The following is a 19,534-nucleotide window of genomic DNA, read 5'->3' as shown; positions in this document are numbered from 1 at the left end:
TACTTTTTAACGAAAATGCTTCTAAAATAAGTTAAGTATTTAATAAATAAATAAATAAATAAATAGATGGCACAATTGATAATTGCAAATTAAGCTTACAATTGATAAATTATTTCACTTTCCTATCAAAATTGTGAACTCATAATAGGACAATATACACCAAGTGAGTAGTACTTTGTAAGTGATAATATCATCCACCAACTCATATTAAGTTGGGAGCAGTTTTCATCTTTGATTTTCAACCTACCCTTTTCTTTCTTTTTTTAGGTATTTTTGACTGAATACCACTTTTGGTCTTTTATTTATGTTTCATCACAACAAACGAGAGACACGTCCTCCATGTTCGTCCATATTCATTTTATATGAAATGGTAATATCGTTGTCAACTTTCATCCACTTTTCTCTACAATAATTGTAATAAAAATCAAAAGTAAGATTAAGAGCAAAAAGAAAACAGAGAAAGAGGTATGAATCCCATGCATGAAATTTTCACGTGACAATAATGAACGTAGAACTTAATTTAACGCAGCCTCATTCTTATGTCATGCAATGATGCAACTCTCATTTAGGTGCATATATATATGCCCGTACTCTATGGTCTTGAGAGAAAATTAATCTAACCTTATGCATCTTTCCGTTCTTAATATATTATGCTCGTACTACATCTTTAGTAATTCAAAAAGAGCGTCACATTATTAATTTATTACTCTTCAAACATTAAGAACAATAATTAATTTAGATGTTTTCTGTCCAAAATATTAGCTGTCCAAATTCGGTTCAGATTGATTTGGATTAGACCAAGTAGAAATGCCAGAAATATTAGCCGTTGAAAAATTCTTAATTAGCAAGCTATGGTGGAATGCAAAACTATCAAGTGATTGCTTCTTAGAGGTTAAAATTTAGCTGTCAAGTGATTGCAAAACTAGGTTTAAAGATCATATAGAGCTGTCAATTCGGGTAAACAGGTCGGGTAAGAGTGGGTCGGGTCAACTCGGGTCGGGTCGGGTCCATTCAGATTAACTTCATAACCTATGCGGGTCGGGTTTGGGTTGGGTCATGCTTGAGTCGGGACACATCGGGTCATACTTCTTATCGGGTTTGGGTCGGGTTAATAACAGGTCGGGTTACATTCGGGTCGGGTGAACAATAGGTCGGGTTGAATTCGGGTTTTTACGGTTAAAACGGGTTAAGGTAATTCTCGGATTCGAGTCGAGTTTGGTTCAAGTCAATAATTTGCGGGTGAGAATCAGGTTGGGTCATTCTCGGGTTTAGTTCAAGTCAATAATTTGCGGATTATAATCAGGTAGGGTCATTTTCAAGTCGGGAATTCAAGTCGGGTTCGGTTCAAATCAATAATTTGCGGGTTATAATCAGGTTGGGTCATTTCCAAGTCAGGACATTCTCGGATTCAAATCGGGTTATGTTCAATTAATAATTTGCAAGTTACAATCAAGTCGGGTCATTTCCAAGTCAGGTCATATTCGAGTTCAACTAACTATAAATAGATAATTATCATTTTTATTAAGTTAATTATTTCCTTTGACTATAATATATATGGCAATATACTCGGGAACTACAATCTATAATTTTAGAAGATAATTATCTCCTTTGACCATACAACAAATATATACTATATTTAACTCTTAAATTTGAGGATGATGCTCCTTTCTTTTGCTGGCCTGGACCGACTTGGTCTCCCAAGACAAAATGCTTTGATCAACAATAATACGGTGGTCTAAATTGTATTTAAGGTGATTTGAAATCGGGTCAGGAACAATTTGGGTTGAATTTAGGTCGAGTCAATAACAAGTCGTGATAATTTCAAATCGGATTAGTAACAGATCAGGTTGAATTTTTAGGTTGGGTAAGTAATAGGTATGGTAAAATTTGTGTCCGGTCAATAACAAGTCGGGTTGATTTCGGGTCGGGTTTGTAACAAGTTAGGTTAAATTCGGGTCGGGATGAATTCAAGTCAGGTTAGTAAAAAGTCGGTTTAAATTCAGGTTTTGAGGGGTTAAAACGGATTTAGGTCCATTTCGGTTCAAGTCGAGTTCGGTGAAAGTTAAATAAATTGGCCGTTCTAAACTGATAAATTGGTGCAAGTTGTAAACCGGTAAATTAGCCGTTTAAAAGCAAATTGAATGGTTCAACACTCCCAATTGGACTCTCGAAGGATATTAGGGACCATGGTAAACATTTCGGCAATTTTTATATCTGGGCGAAAAAAAGTCTAAAAATTCCAAAATTGAAGTCTAATATCCACGCTTTTTGAAAAATTTTGGAGGTTTCGGGGCCTAGTGGCAAAAAATCTTGAAATTCTATGGGATACATCACGGGGTCATATAATGCCTTTTGGAAACATATATGATCATTATTTGTTGTCATAAATGTCTGTGGTAGGCTTGAATTAATGAAATCGGTGCAAGTTGTAAACAGGTAAATTGGTCGTTTAAAGGCAAATTGGATGGTTTCACCCACCCAATTGGACTACCAAAGGGTATTAGGGACCATAGTAAACATTTTGGCAATTTTTATTTCTGGGCGAAAAAAATAAAAAAAATTCAAAATTGAAGGCTTAATATCCACGCTTTTTGAGAAATTTTTGAGATTTCGGGGACCGGTGTAGAAAAGTATTAATATTTTAGGGGATACTTCTTGGGGTCATATAGTTACATTTAAAACCATATGTGATCATTATATGTTGTCATAAATGTTCGTAGTAGACTTGAGTTAATGAAATCCGTGCAAGTTTTAAACCGGTAATTAAACTGGTTGTTTAAAGGAAAATTGGATGGTTCCATGATGGGCGTTAGAACGGTCGTACATTCCACATTCAATCAAACACATTTATTAACAAACACCTTACAAACCAAGCATAATGACAAGTAAGAGTTCGGTCCACAAGGAACGGGATATGATTGCCAAAGATCTTTACACTTAAGCTAACTCGAAGTCAATTGGTGAATTGGGGTTCGTCAAGAAGAGAAACAAACTATGGTTCTAAATCAATGAATTAAAGATACTAGGGAATGAGATCCACTCAACCAAGGCAAATAGGCAAACTGGGAGTAAAATAGACAAGATATAGCAAGGACTATATGTAAAATCAACCTCATGCAATTAGAAAACAACTCACACTACTAAACTTAGATTCCTCATTAGTTTAGCAATAGATGATACATAATCAAATTACAATAAGTAATGACGTACTCAATTTACACTTCCATGTCAAATTAGGCATATCATACTATCAAGCTCCTTAGTCAAGGGTAGCTAAACCTATCATGGGGAACTAACAAGCAATCTCATATAATCAATTTAATTGCAATACAAACATCAATGCTTCTCCCACATTTGCATAGTTAACCCAAAAGGTCGAGCTTCACCCAACCCCTAGCAAGAAGACTACTCACAACTCATGTTTATCAACATGCAATCAAGAATTAGGGTTCTAAATACTTCAATAATTGGGGAAAAGTGGTTAACAATTGAAATAACTATCATCCAATAACAAATTACCAAGAACTAAGAAGATTTAAATAACATGCAAATACCAAATAAAATCTGAAATTAAAAGGAAGAAGGTTGGAGAAAGTACTAATTGAAGCTTCAAATGTTGAATACAAATTGCCAAACTTTGAGAATAATTCTTGAATTTCACTAATACAATGATTTGATTTGTTGAAAACTAAGCTAAATTAATCCTAAGGAATGTTTCAAACTAAGAGAGGTTTCTGAAAACTAGGCTACTGTACCCCCCTTCTAAATGAGCTAAAGGGGAAGTATTTATACTCCCCGAAACACATAGGGAAATCCGTCAAAAGAAAACGGATTCCCAGCGAGGAGCGCCCGCTCCGCAATGAAGAGCGCCCGCTCCTAAGCTGGGAGCGCCCGCTCCTTTCGGCTGCACGCCCTCTCCAGAATGCTTCAATGAAGGATCAGATTTGAAAGTGTCAGGGAGGAGCGCCCGCTCCATGAGAGGTGCACGCCCGCTCCCCTGGAGCGCCCTCTCCAATCTTCAATCCTCTTGTCTTAAACACGATTCATGCACCGAAAGCCTGCCTAATTGAGTCCATAGACCTGCAAAACATGGACAAACACAAACCAAGAGGGGGGGAAAGCCGAGACAAAACATTTTCATTCAAAATTGGGTTAGAAAGAGGGGAAATGATCGCAAAATCGGGTTTAAATTTACACAATAAGTGGTCAAATAAACCACTTATCATTCCACCAACCCAATTGGACTCCCGGACGGTATTAAGGACCATGGTAAACATTTCGGCAATTTTTATTTTCGGGCGAAAAAAAAGTCAAAAAATTCCAAAATTGAATACTAATTATCCACGCTTTTTGAGAAATTTAGGAGGGGCCCGGTGTCAAAAAGTCTTGAAATTCTAGGGGATACATCTCGGGGTCATATAATGTTGTTTGGAACCATATATATATGATCCTTATTTGTTGTCATAAATGTTCGTGGTAGGCTTAAGTTAATGAAATCGGTGCAAGTTGTAAACTGGTAAATTAGTCGTTTAAAGGCAAATTGGATGGTTCCACCCACCCAATGGGACTCATGGATGGTATTAAGGACCATATAAAGATTTTGGCAATTTTTATTTCCGGGCAAAAAAAAAGTCAAAAATTTCAAAATTGAAGGCTAATATCGACGCTTTTTGAGAAATTTAGAAGGATTCATGGCCTGGTGTCGAAAAGTTTTTAAATTTTAAGGGATACATCTTGCGGTCATTTAATGTCGTTTGGAACCATATATGATCATTATTTGTTGTTATAAAAGTTCGTGGTAGGCTTGAGTTGATGAAATCGTTACAAGTTATAAACCAGTAAACAGGTCATTTAAAGGCAAATTGGATGGTTATACCCACCCAATTGGACTTCCGAAGGGTATTAGGGATCATGATAATCATTTCGGCAATTATTATTTTCGTGCGAAAAAAGTCTAAAAATTGAAAAATTGAAGGCTTTTATCCACGCTTTTTGAGAAATTTTAGAGTTTCTAGGCCCGGTATCGAAAAGACTTGAGATTCTAGGAAATAAATCTCGGGGTCATACAATGCCGTTTGGAACAATAAATGATCATTATATGTTGTCATAAATGTTCGTGGTAAGCTAGAGTTAATGAAATCGGTGCAAGTTGTAAACCAGTAAATTGGTCGTTTAAAGGCAAATTGGATGGTTCCAACCATCCAATTGGACTCTCGGAGGGTATTAGGGACCATGGTAAACATTTCAGCAATTATTATTTTCGGGCGAAAATAAGTCAAAAAATTCCAAAATTGAAGGCTAATATCCACGTTTTTTGAGAAATTTTGGAAATTTCGGGATCCGGTATCGAAAAGACTTGAGATTTTAGGAAATATATCTCGGGGTCATATAATGTCGTTTGGAACCATTTATGATCATTATGTGTTGTCATAAATGTTCGTTGTAGGCTTAATGTAATGAAATCGGTGCAAATTGTAAACCGGTAAATAGGTTGATTAAAGGAGAATTGGATGGTTCCACCCACCCAATTGGACTCTCTGGGGGTTTTAGGGACCATGGTAAACATTTCGACAATTTTTATTTCTATGCGAAAAAAATTCAAAAATTTTCAAAATTGAAATATCCATGCTTTTTATTGGAAATTTCGGGAGTTTCGAGGCCCGAAGTCGAAAAAAAAAAGAGATTTTAGGGGATACATTTTGGGGTCATATAATGCCGTTTGGAACAATAAATGATCATTATATGTTGTCATAAATGTTCGTGGTAGGCTTGAGTTTATGAAATCGGTGCAAGTTGTAAATCAGTAAAATTCGTCGTTTGAATGCAAATTGGATGGTTACACCCATCTAATTGGACTGCCAGAGGGTTTTAGAGACCATGGTAAACATTTCTGCAATTTTTATTCACGGGCGAAAAAAAGTCAATAAATTACCAAAATTAAAGGCTAATATCCATACTTTTTTAGAAATTTCGATGGTTTTGGGACCCGGTGTCGAAAAGAAAGGAGATTTTAGGAGATACATCTCGGGGGTCAAATAATACGGTTTTAAACCATAAATGATCATTACATGGTGTCATGAATGTTCGTGGCAGACTTGAGTTAATTAAATCGGTGCAAGTTGTAAACCGGTAAATTCACCATTTCAAGGCAAATTGGATGGTTTCACCCACCTAATTGGACTCCCGGAGGGTATAAGGGACCATGGTAAATATTTCGGCAATTTTTATTTACAAGCGAAAAAAAAGTAAAAAAAAAAAAACAAAATTTAAGGTTAATATCCATGCTTTTTTAAAAAAATTTGGAGGTTTCGAGACCCGATGTCGAAAATCCTTGAAATTTTGGGGGATACATCTCGGGGTCATATAATGCCGTTTGGAGCCATAAATGATCATTATATGTTGTCGTAAATATTCGTGGTAAGCTAGAGTTAATGAAATCGGTGCAAGCTTGCGGTATAATAAATATGATGGGAAGCCATAATAGGCAAGCGGTTTACAAAATCCGCTTCCCATTTAAGTAAAAAAAAAAAAGAAAAAAAGAGAGAAGTGAATTGGCAAGCGGTTTTGGCGCAAACCGCTTGCCTTTTAACTAATGGCCAGCGGTTTGGCCTTGAACCGCTTACCATTAGTTAAATTGGCAAGCGGTTCAAGGTCGAACCGCTTACCATTTTTTTGTAAAAAAAAAGCGGGATACGACCCTCTTCTCCTCCCTGAAATTTCACCACTTCACTTCTTCGTTCTCACTTCACTCCTCCTCTCTGTCTCCCGCCTTCACTCCTCCTCTCTGTCTCCCTCGTCCTTACCTCTATTCTCACTTCTTTAGCTTCCGGCCACCACCACCACCACTCCATTCATATACTTTATTATTATTTTTTTATTTGGCTATTTAATTGTGAATTGAAGCTGCGTTGTGGGTCGTGGGTGGAGGCTGCTCGAGGCGCTGCTGGTGGTTGGTCGAGGTTGCTGGTGGTTGCTCGAGGCTGTCGGTGTTTGCTGGTGGTGTTCGTGGGTGCACTTGGTGGTGGTGTTCGAGGGTGTTGTCTCTCTCTCTCCCTCCAATTGTCATCCTCAATCTTTGTCTTTCTCACTCTTAAATTAGGGCGAGTTATTGCTAAATTTTAGTTTCATATGTATTAATTAGTATTAATTGTTTGTTATTCTAAAATTTCAAGTTAGGGTTTCAAGTAATTAACCCAAGTTTCATATGTATATATATATTGTTTGAATTTGAGTAGCTTTAAATGAAATTTATGAATAGAATATATATTAGTTAACAATTTAGTTTGTTAAATGTGGTTAGTAAATTGCAATGTATGAATATAATGGATTTCTATATATATATATATATATATATATATATATATATATATATATATATATATATATATATATATATATATATATATATATATATATATATATATATAAGTAAACTTAGTTTGATTGTATGTACGTTAATTTAATTATTAGCCCTATTTAAATGAATGAACTTGTTTATTGTTGAATGTCAAATAAATGCAAATAATAATTGAATGCTTGCATCATCATTTGCCTAGATACCCGTTCGAGTCTTTCTCAATAGGAGAAAGTCTTGAATAGTCCCCAGTTGGGACTGTTCTTGGACGTTTAATCTCACTTAGATAGTGAATGTATGTCTCTTTTTCGATTTTAAGGAATATCCGGGCTTCTCATTTTCTCACCATGTTCTCTAGGTACATATGTAGGTAAGTTATTACCTACATCGTGTACTTGGAGAACTGGGGGGAAATGCTGCCGGATTTTCCTTAAAATTGAAAAGTTGACATACATTCACTAGTGAGATTAGACGTTCAAGGATGGGTTAGGTTGGAGTGATAAGGACCTTTTGGGAGCATTCATTTTTACGATATATGGATGATATATATGCTATGTACTTTGATTACATAATATATGTTACATTTATCATTGTTTGAAATGTGTTGGTATGTTTAAAGGCAATTTAAAGCGTCAATGGATCGCGGTTGGATGTATGGTAGACGTGATACATTGGAATTTTTTAATGGGGTTCAAGAGTTTTGCAAGAGTGCTTCACAGTATCAGCTTAGAATGGGTGTCAATTACCTTTATTGTCCTTGTGTCAATTGCAATAATGTCATAAGGGTCAATAGTGTGGATACCATCATGGCTCATGTACAATGTCATGGGTTTAGGCCTCAATATCATGTTTGGGTTTGGCATGGTGAGAAGGGATCGTATAGGGAGAATGTTGTTGGCAATGAGACGCATGTTGAAAGTGCCGAGATTCATGTTGAAGAAGAAAATGGGAGTGAAAATGGGAGTGATGAGATGGTGGTAAAGGGGATGACACCGAGGATGGTGGTGGTGATGATCACTTGGATGAGATGATGCGTGATGTTGAAGGTGAATTTGGTGACCGACCTGATGTATTTGAGTCATTATCAGAGGCTGCCAAAAAGCCTTTGTATCCCGGGTCCAAAAAATACACAAAACTCTCAGCCGTGCTTACACTATTTAACATTAAGTCTAAGCATAACTGGAGTGACACTAGTGTCACTTCTTTGTTGACTGCGTTATGTGATATGTTGCCATATGGGAATGAACTTCCTAATTCCTATTATTATGCAAAGAAACTAATGTGTCCATTTGGTTTGGAGTATAAAAAGATACATGCATGTCCTAATGACTGTGTTCTGTATCAAGCTGCAATGCTGGTAGTAAAGGACCTCCTGCCAAGGTGTTGTGGTATCTTCCTATTATTCCAAGGTTAAAGCGTCTATTTTCAATACCAAAAAACGCCAAGAACCTGAGATGGCATGCTGAGGGAAGAAAGAAAAATGGTTTGTTGAAGCATCCTATTGACTCTCCACAATGGAAGAACATCGATATGAAGTTTAGGGCATTTGGTGGTGAGGTCAGAAATTTAAGGTTTGGGTTGTGCACGGACGGTATGAATCCATTGGGCACTCTTAGTACTAAACATAGCACATGGACGGTACTTTTTGTGATTTACAACTTGCCTCCGTGGTTGTGTATAAAACGGAAATATATAATGCTTTCACTTTTGATAATGGGGCCAAGGCAACCTGGAAACGACATTGATGTTTACCTTGAGCCCCTTATTGATGATTTGAGAAAGATGTGGGACGAAGGTGTTACCGTTTATGATGCCCATAAGAACGAGATGTTTCTTTTGCGTGCTGCCCTTATGTGGACCATCAATGATTTTCCTGCATATGGCAATCTGTCCGGGTACAAGAACAAAGGGCATAAAGCATGTCCCATTTGTATTGATGACACACCGAACGTGTACCTTGACCACTATGGCAAAGATGTGTACGTGAGGACCCGAAGATTTCTTAGGCGCGATCATCCGTACCGTGAGCAGAAAAAGGCCTTCGATGGGAAAGTTGATGAGGGGGTTGCGCCTAGGCCATTGAGTGGAAAGGAGGTTTATGAGAGAGTGAAGGGTATTCCATGTGTTTTTGGTAAAACAATGAAACCAATTGACCCACACGCTCTCTTTAAAAAGGAATCAATCTTTTGGAAGCTTGAGTACCGGAAAGAACATGATGTTAGACATTGTCTCGATGTGATGCATATAGAGAAGAATGTTTGTGATGCAATTCTGGGGACAATTATGAACATTCCTGGAAAAACGAAGGATGGCAAGAGTGCGCGGTTAGATTTGCAAGAGTGGGGTGTTCGTCCGGAGTTGTGGGTTCAAGCTAAGGTAGGGATGGCGAAGGTTAAGGAAAAGGGAAACGAAGATGGTGGTCAAAACCGTAAGGGGAAGCGCAAGGAAAAGGCCACGGGTATCGCAAAGAAGAAAGGTGATGGAAAAGGAAAGAACCAAAAGGTGATTTACCTCCAGCTTGCTACACATTATCAAAGGAAGTAAAACGGAGGTTTTGTGCTTGTTTGTATGACATTAAGCTTCCATCTGGGTTCTCATCAAACTTGAAAAGGTTTGTTTCCTTAAATAGAGAATTGAAGTTGACAAGTATGAAATCCCATGATTGTCACATGATGATGCAAGTTTTCCTACCGATTGCACTTCGTGGTATTTTACCAAAGCACGTGAGAGAAGTTATAACAAGCCTCTGTGGGTTTTTCAATACTATCTGCAGCAAAGTTCTTGATCCCTTTACATTTGATGCTCTCCAGGCGACTGTTGTGGTAACTTTGTGCAAATTTGAGATGTTTTTCCCACCTTCACTTTTTGACATAATGGTGCATTTGATTCTGCATTTGGTTCGTGAGATTAAGTTGTGCGGTCCAGTATTTATGAGGTGGTGCTACCCTTTTGAACGACACATGGGTACACTGCAAGATAAAGTAAGAAATCCAGCCCATCCGGAAGGCATTATGATACAAGGAATTGTGTCCGAGGAGATTGGGAATTTCGTAGCAGAGTATGTTGCCGTTGCCGAACCTATTGGGCTTCCCACTTCCCGACATGAAGGGAGACTTGATGGTCATGGCACAATTGGGTCAAAAAGGATCTAGGATGCTCGAGATCAAATCATGCAAGCTCACCTATTTGTGCTTCATCATATTGCGGAGGTTCACCCATATTTAGAAGAGCAATGGATAGTTTGCATGTTGAATATCCATCAAAAGGGGAAAGAGCACTAATGCAAGTGCATAATAAGATGTTTGTGAAGTTTTTCCATGATCGTGTGATGCGTCAATTGGATGAGATTGTGTCTGATACAATAAAGTGGCTAGCTTATGGTCAAAAGGAAGATGTTCATTCATTTGAGAGATATGATATAAATGGGTACACATTTTGGACTGAAAGTCGGGATCAGAAATCCTCATCGACTCAAAATAGTGGTGTCACTCTTGTGGCTTCATCAAGAGAGTTTGAAAGTGCAAAGGATACATCACCAGTTGACGCACTATTATCATACTATGGACGAATTCAGGAAATATGGGAACTAGATTACCGTGACTTCAAGTTTGGTCTATTCAAGTGTAAATGGGTCGATAATAATAGGCGCAACGTGAGAAATGATGACTTCACTCTTGTAGATCTTGGCCACTTGCGGGGTAGTCTTGAACCATTCATCCTTGCATCTCAGGCTAAGCAAGTGTTCTATGTAACTAACCCGTCCGATCCAAGATGGTCCATCGTCCTGGCTTGCAAAAGGAGAATTTTAGGGGTTGAAGAGGTTGAGGACGAGGAATAATATGATGCATTTGATGATTCTCCCCCTTTCACTGCTCCTACACTTGATGTAGCAACTGATGTAGATGATGATGCTACTTATATTCGATCTGACCACAATGAGGGAATACACGAATGAGGTACTTTTATTAATGCATGTTTTATTTACTAAATATCTTATGCTCCAACAACCTTGTTTATTTCGGGAAGTGTTTTATTTTTTTGCATTTTCAACGTATAAGCATGTAATATGAAATAAATATATGAATTGTTTAGAGGATTATATGTGAATTTGTTATGAAACCAAAGAAGTTGGGTAAGTGTTTGTCTTTCTTCGTGCCTCAGATTTGATTGCCATTACTGATGACTAACAACATGCTTTGCTTGTTTACTGTAGGTGTGCACATATCATGGATCCTGATGAGAACCTTCATTCTGATGAGGATATGGATGATGATGATGGTGACGAGTTGTATGATGTTAATAAGGAGACGGATATGAGGGAACCGGAAGACCAAGCTTATGACGAGTTCCGACATAATCTTGATGAATTTGAGCGTATAGCTGAAACTGCCCCACCTATTGATGATAACGTGGTTACCGAAGTTGTAGGTGATTCACATTGTGAAACTCAAATGCAAATCCAAGTGAAAACAACCGGTGGTGGAGGAGGGGTAAAGCCACCGGTGAACAGAAGGAGTAGTGGTGCAACTAAAGCTTTCAAGAAACCCGGCGTTCCTATGGTTCTTGAGTTTGATGAGTTAGGTCAACCTACTGGCCAATGGCGCGACAAATTTTCTAGTCAAGTTGGCATTCTAACTCGTAAAATACCAATCACACTTGAGTTTGCCGATATACCTCACGGGTTGCTTCAAACATTTTGGGACGATACTATGGTAAGTATTTATTTCAATCACACTTTTAATCTAAATTCATATATATGTTGGCAAAAAAAAAAAAAAAAAAAAAAAAACAACCCCCGGGCCTAACCCGAGGGCTGCAAAAACAACTACTTGTAAACCGGTAAATTGGTCGTTTAAAGGCAAATTGGATGGTTCCAACCATCCAATTGGACTCTCGGAGTGTATTAGGGACCATGGTAAACATTTCAGCAATTTTTATTTCCGGGCGAAAATAAGTCAAAAAATTCCAAAATTGAAGGCTAATATCCACGTTTTTTGAGAAATTTTGGAAGTTTCGGGATCCGGTGTCGAAAAGATTTGAGATTTTAGAAAATATATCTCGGGGTCATATAATGTCGCTTGGAACCATTTATGATCATTATTTTTTGTCATAAATGTTCGTTGTAGGCTTAATTTAATGAAATCGGTGCAAATTGTAAACAGATAAATAGGTTGATTAAAGGAGAATTGGATGGTTCCACCCACCCAATTGGACTCTCTGGAGGTTTTAGAGACCATGATAAACATTTTGACAATTTTTATTTCCATGCGAAAAAAGTCAAAAAATTTCAAAATTGAAATATCCATGCTTTTTATTGGAAATTTCGAGGGTTTCGGGGCCCGAAGTCGAAAAAAAAGAGATTTTAGAGGATACATCCCGGTGTCATATAATTCCGTTTGGAACAATAAATGATCATTATATGTTGTCATAAATGTTCGTGGTAGGCTTGAATTAATGAAATCGGTGCAAGTTGTAAATCGGTAAAATTCGCCGTTTGAATGCAAATTGGATGTTTACACCCAGCTAATTGGAGCCAAAGGGTTTTAGAGACCATGGTAAACATTTCTGTAATTTTTATTCACGGGCGAAAAAAAGTCAAAAAATTACCAAAATTAAAGGCTAATATCCATGCTTTTTCACAAATTTTGATGGTTTCGGGACCCGGTGTCGAAAAGAAAGGAGATTTTAGGAGATACATCTCGGGGGTCATATAATACGGTTTTAAACCATAAATGATCATTACATGTTGTCATAAATGTTCGTGGCAGACTTGAGTTAATTAAATCGGTGCAAGTTGTAAACCGGTAAATTCTCCATTTCAAGGCAAAGTGGATGGTTTCACCCACCTAATTGGACTCCCGGAGGTTATAACGGACAATGGTAAACATTTCGGCAATTTTTATTTAAAAGCGAAAAAAAAGTAAAATAAAATACCAAAATTTAAGGTTAATATCCACGCTTTTTGAAATTTTTTTGGAGGTTTCGAGACCCGGTGTCAAAAATCCTTGAAATTTTGGGGGATACATCTCGGGGTCATATAATGCCGTTTGGAGCCATAAATGATCATTATATGTTGTCATAAATGTTCGTGGTAAACTAGAGTTAATGAATTCAGTGCAAGTTGTAAACCGGTAAATTGACCGTTTAAAAGCAAATTGGATGGTTCCAACCACCCAATTGGACTCTCGGAGGGTATTAGGGACCATGGTAAACATTTCGGCAATTTTTATTTCCGGGCGAAAATTAGTCAAAAAAATTCCAAAATTGAAGGCTAATATCCACGTTTTTAGAGAAATTTTGGAGGTTTCGGGATCCGGTGTCGAAAAGACTTGAGATTTTAGGAAATATATCTTGGGGTCATATAGTGTCGTGTGGAACCATTTATGATCATTATTTGTTGTCATAAATGTTTGTTGTAGGCTTAATTTATTGAAATCGGTGCAAATTGTAAACTGGTAAATAGGTTGATTAAAGGAGAATTGGATGGTTCCACCCACCCAATTGGACTCTCTGGGGGTTTTAGGGACCATGAAAAACATTTCGACAATTTTTATTTCCATGCGAAAAAAAGTCGAAAATTTTCAAAATTGATATATCCAAGCTTTTTATTGGAAATTTCGAGGGTTTCGGGGCCCGAAGTCGAAAAAAAAAGAGATTTTAGGGGATACATTTTGGTGTCATATAATGCCGTTTGGAACAATAAATGATCATTATATGTTGTCATAAATGTTCGTGGTAGGCTTGAGTTAATGAAATCGGTGCAAGTTGTAAACCGGTAAAATTCGCCGTTTGAATGCAAATTGAATGGTTACACCCAGCTAATTGGACTGCCAGAGGGTTTTAAAGACCATGGTAAAAATTTCTGCAATTTTTATTTTCAGGCGAAAATAAGTCAAAATTTTCCAAAATTGAAGGCTAATATCCACGTTTTTTGAGAAATTTTGGAGGTTTCGGGATCCGATGTCAAAAAAACTTGAGATTTTAGGAAATATATCTCGGGGTCATATAATGTCGTTTGGAACCATTATGGTCATTATTTGTTGTCGTAAACGATCGTTGTAGGCTTAAGTTAATGAAATCGGTGCAAATTGTGAACCGGTAAATAGGTTGATTAAAGGAGAATTGGATGGTTCCACCCACCCAATTGGACTCCAGATGGTTCAAGGGACCATGGTAAAAATTTCGACAATTTTTATTTCCGTGCGGAAAAAAGTAAAAAATTTTAAAAATTGAAATATCCATGCTTTTTTTTTGGAAATTTCGAGGGTTTCAAGGCCCGAATTTGAAATTAAAAGATATTTTAGGAGATACATCTCGGGGTCATATAATGTCGTTTGGAACAATAAATGATCATTATATGTTGTCATAAATGTTCGTGGTAGGCTTGAGTTTATGAAATTGGTGCAGGTTGTAAATCGGTAAAATTCGCCATTTGAATGCAAATTGAATGGTTCCACCCAACTAATTGGACTGACAGAGGGTTTTAGAGACCATGGTAAACATTTCTGCAATTTTTATTCACGGGCGAAAAAAAGTCAAAAAATTAACAAAATTAAAGGCAAATATCCATGCTTTTTTAGAAATTTTGATGGTTTTTGGGACTCGGTGTCGAAAAGAAAGGAGAATTTAGGAGATACATCTCGGGGGTCATATAATACAGTTTTAAACCATAAATGATCATTACATGTTGTCTTAAATGTTCGTGGCAGACTTGAGTTAATTAAATCGGTGCAAGTTGTAAACCGGTAAATTCACCATTTCAAGGCAAAGTGGATGGTTTCACCCACCTAATTGGACTCCCGGAGGGTATAAGGGACCATGGTAAATATTTCGGCAATTTTTATTTACAAGCGAAAAAAAAGTAAAAAAAATACCAAAATTTAAGGTTAATATCCACGCTTTTTGAAAAATATTTGGAGGTTTCGAGACCCGGTGTCCAAAATCCTTGAGGTTTTGGGGGATACATCTCGGGGTCATATAATGCCTTTTATAACCATAAATGATCATTATATGTTTCCATAAAGGTTCATGATTAGCTAGAGTCAATGAAATCGGTGCAAGTTGTAAATCGGTAAATTGGCCGTTTAAAGGCAAATTGGATGGTTCCAACCATCCAATTGGACTCTCGGAGGATATTAGGGACCATGGTAAACATTTCGGTAGTTTTTATTTCCAGGCGAAAAAAGTCAAAAAAAATAAATCAAAAATTGAAGGTTATCCATGTTTTTTTGAGAATTTTTAGAGTCTTTGGAGTACAATGTCGAAAAGTCTTGAAATTATAGGGAATACATTTCGGGGTCATATAATGTCGTTTGGAACCATATATGATCATTATTTGTTATCATAAATGTTTGTGGTAGGTTTGAATTAATAAAATCGGTGTAAGTTGTAAACCGGTAAATTGGTCATTTAAAGGCAAATTGGATGGTTCCACCCTACTAATTGAACTCCTTGAGGGTATTTGGGAACATTGTAAACATTTTGGCAATTTTTATATATGGGCAAAAAAACGTCAAAAAATTCCAAAATTGAAGGCTAATATCCACGCTTTTGAGAAATTTCGAATGTTCGAGGTCTGGTGTCGAAAAGTATTGATATTTTAGGGGGATACATATCGGGGTCATATAATGACGTTTGGATCCATATATGATCATTATATGTTGTCAAAAATGTTCATGGTAAGCTTGAGTTAATGAAATCAGTGCAAGTTGTAAACCGGTAAATTGGTCGTTTAAAGGCAAATTGGATGGTTCCACCCACCCAATTGGACTTCCGGAGGGTATTAGGGACCATGGTAAACATTTCGGCAATTTTAATTTCCGGGTGAAAAAAAGTAAAATATAATAAAAATCCAAAATTGAAGACAAATATCCACGTTTTTTGATAAAATTTGGAGGTTTCGAGTAGAGTTGTCAATTCGGGTAAACAGGTCGGCTTTGGGTCGGTGAAATCGGGTCGGATCAATTCGAATAAATTCCATAACCTATGCGAGTCGGATTTGGGTTGGGTCACGCTTGAGTCGGGTCATACTTTTTATCGGATTTGGGTCGGATTTTGGCTGGGTTAATAACAGGTCGGGTTATAATAGGGTCGGGTGAACAATAGGTGAGGATTAATTCGGGTTTTTATGGGTTAGGTTAATTCCGGAGTTCGAGTCGAATTCGGTTCGAGTCAATAATTTGCAGGTTATAATCAGGTTGGGTCAATCTCAGGTTTGAGTAAGGATCAGTTCAAGTCAATAATTTGCAGGTTATAATCAGGTTGGGTCATTTTCAAGTCGGGTCATTCTCGAGTTCAAATCGGGTTCGGTTCAAGTCAATAATTTGCGGGTTATAATCAGGTTAGGTCATTTCCAAGTCGAGTCATTCTCGGATTTAATTCGGGTTATTCAAGTCAATAATTTGTAGGTTACAATCAGGTCGAATCATTTTCCAAGTCAGGTCATATTCGGATTCAACTAACTATGAATAGATAATTATCATTTTTATCCAGCAAATTATTTCATTTGACTATAATATATATCAATATACGGCAATATACTAGGGAAATATAGTTTATAATTTAAGAAGATAATTATCTCTTTTGACCATACAACAAATATATACTATAATTAACTTAAATTTGAGGATGATGCTCCTTTATTTTGTTGCCCTGGACCAACTTGGTCGCCCTAGATAAAATTCTTTGATCAACAATAACAAGGTGGTCTAAATTGCATTTAAAGTGATTTGAAATCGGGTCAGGAACAATTTGGTTTGAATTTAGGTCGGCTCAATAACAAGTTGGTTGATTTTGAGTCGGTTTAGTAACAAATTGGGTTGAATTTTTGGGTCGGGTTAGTAGTAGGTCTAATAAACTTTGGGTTAGGTCAATAATAAGTCGGTTTGGGTTTGTAACAGGTTAGGTTAAATTCAGGTTGGGTTAAATTCGGGTTGGGTATGGAACGGTTCAGGTTTAATTCAAATCAGGTTAGTAACATGTCGGGTCAAATTCGGGTTCTGACAGGTTAAACGAGTTTGGATCAATTTCGGTTCAAGTCGAGTTCGGTTCAGGTTAATAATTTACGGATTACTTACGAGTCAGGTTATTTTCAAGTCAGTTCATGTTCGGGTTTGAGTCTCACAATACTCGAGTCAGCTCGGGTCTACGATTGGTTTCAGGTCGGGTTTTGGTCACCATTTTTTCGAGTTTAGATATATCAAGTTTTAGTCAGTATTTCGAGTTGGGTCAATTTTTGACAGATCTAAGATCATAGCTTATTTTTCTGTTGTGTTATTGTCTATGTATTTTAAGAAAGTTTGCAAATTAAATCCTGACGATACACACATAATTGCCCGCCAAAAGATCATAAGATAGTATAATACTCGTATGTTGTTTCATTTTATACACATTGGTAATCATTTGGGGCAAAGTAAACATCATAAACACTGTCCCTAAAAAAAAAAAAAAAAAAAAAAAAAAAAAAAAAAAAAAAAAAAAAAAAACTCAATGATTCAAATTCAACCAGAAATTAAGTGTGCGGAACCCCTCAATAATAAAAGGCCAACAAATGACAATAACACTTCCCAGGTGTCCTAGAAATGGTTTCAGATGACTCAAGTCAAGAGCAAAGCAAATAGGCACTATTCTGTATCATGCAAGTGGGAAACAATCAAAGTGGCAGACTTGCCGCCGTTGGTCCCTATCATTTACCAGGTTACGCAATTAAATGCCTTTCAAGCCACTACATAAATATAAAGTATATGCAGATGCACCAAGGGAGGAAATCCCCACTAGAAAACTACCCCCAGTACACTTAGAAAACCACTATCGCCATCAGAAAGGAGCACAGCGTCTCCATGTTTCCCAAACAGCATGTACACGACAACATGCACTCAGGAATCTAGTATACTTACTGCACTTACCTGAACATAAAGGCCAGTTAGACTACTTGTACCAACAACTTAACCAAATGTTTATGTTGTTTTCACCTGTATTCTGTGGAAACGAATAACAGCACCAGGTAACAGGTATAAACCACAAGTCATACGATCTCAGGAATACATGATACAATCAGAAAAATAAATAACAAAGCACGTCATCACAAATTCACAGCATAGCCATGGTTAAACAAAAAAAACTAGACAGTTTTTCACAAAAGTGAGGATAATTCATAATTTCAAATGCAAATCATAAAGCAGGATAATCTGACCTTAAACAAAAATTCCTTAAAAAAAATAAATCTGCCTACCAGACCCATATCCTAGTAGCAATAGATGCTTGTATCAAGCCCACACCACAACCCCCCAAATCCGAATAAATATTATAATGTAAAAAAAAAAAAAAAAAAAAAAAAAAAAAAAAAAAAAAACCAACCCTTAGCGTCTCATTAATACCTAGCAGTACAACATCACCCCCTAAATTAACTCACTTGTTCGCAATCGGACGAGAATACCAACTTCTTCAAAGGATGAGATAAACAGATGTCCAGCAGATTAGCAACAGCAGCATACTTCTTTTGAAGGCCTCCTACCCCCTGACATACTATATACTAGTTGTACAAAGATTAACATAGACATATCATCAGCCAAAATATTAGTAAGTTATTTTTAGAAAAATTTTAACACTAGAAAATCTATAAGGAGATAGAAGGCTGATGATAGTATCAGTCAAATATCAATAGATCAACAAGAACAAAAAGGTTGTAACATCAGGACATTCATCAAGGATAATAATCACACACATATGAAGGTAAAATAAGAAACTGCCATCTAATATTAATAACTCGGTAGACTAGCCCCACAACAAATAAACAGTTGAATAAAAACAGTCACAAAGTAATAGAAACCAGTAAGGATCAGGAAATAAAGATCAAACAATTTTTGATGTTCAACCAGTCACAAAGTAACATATAATAACAGGCATGAAGGCAAACAAGGCACAGAATAAATTAGCAAATAACAATTTTTGATGTTCAACCACACTCAAAAAGGCACAATGTGAGATATCGAGGTCACCACAAAGTCAAACAAGTGAGATGTAAGGATCAGGAACAAAGATCAAGGAGAGTGAGTACAGCTTATTGATGGACTATTTACTATGCACAACGTGCAAAAATCATGTAGTAGTTCATGGCCTAAAAAACTATCAACGATAACTGGAACATGTCAGTGTGTGCGCCCTTATATGTGTATACTGTAT

The sequence above is a fragment of the Chenopodium quinoa genome, unplaced genomic scaffold, assembly GCF_001683475.1.
Source record: "Chenopodium quinoa cultivar QQ74 unplaced genomic scaffold, ASM168347v1, whole genome shotgun sequence".
NCBI lineage: Eukaryota > Viridiplantae > Streptophyta > Magnoliopsida > Caryophyllales > Amaranthaceae > Chenopodium > Chenopodium quinoa.
This window is presented reverse-complemented; position numbering follows the sequence as displayed.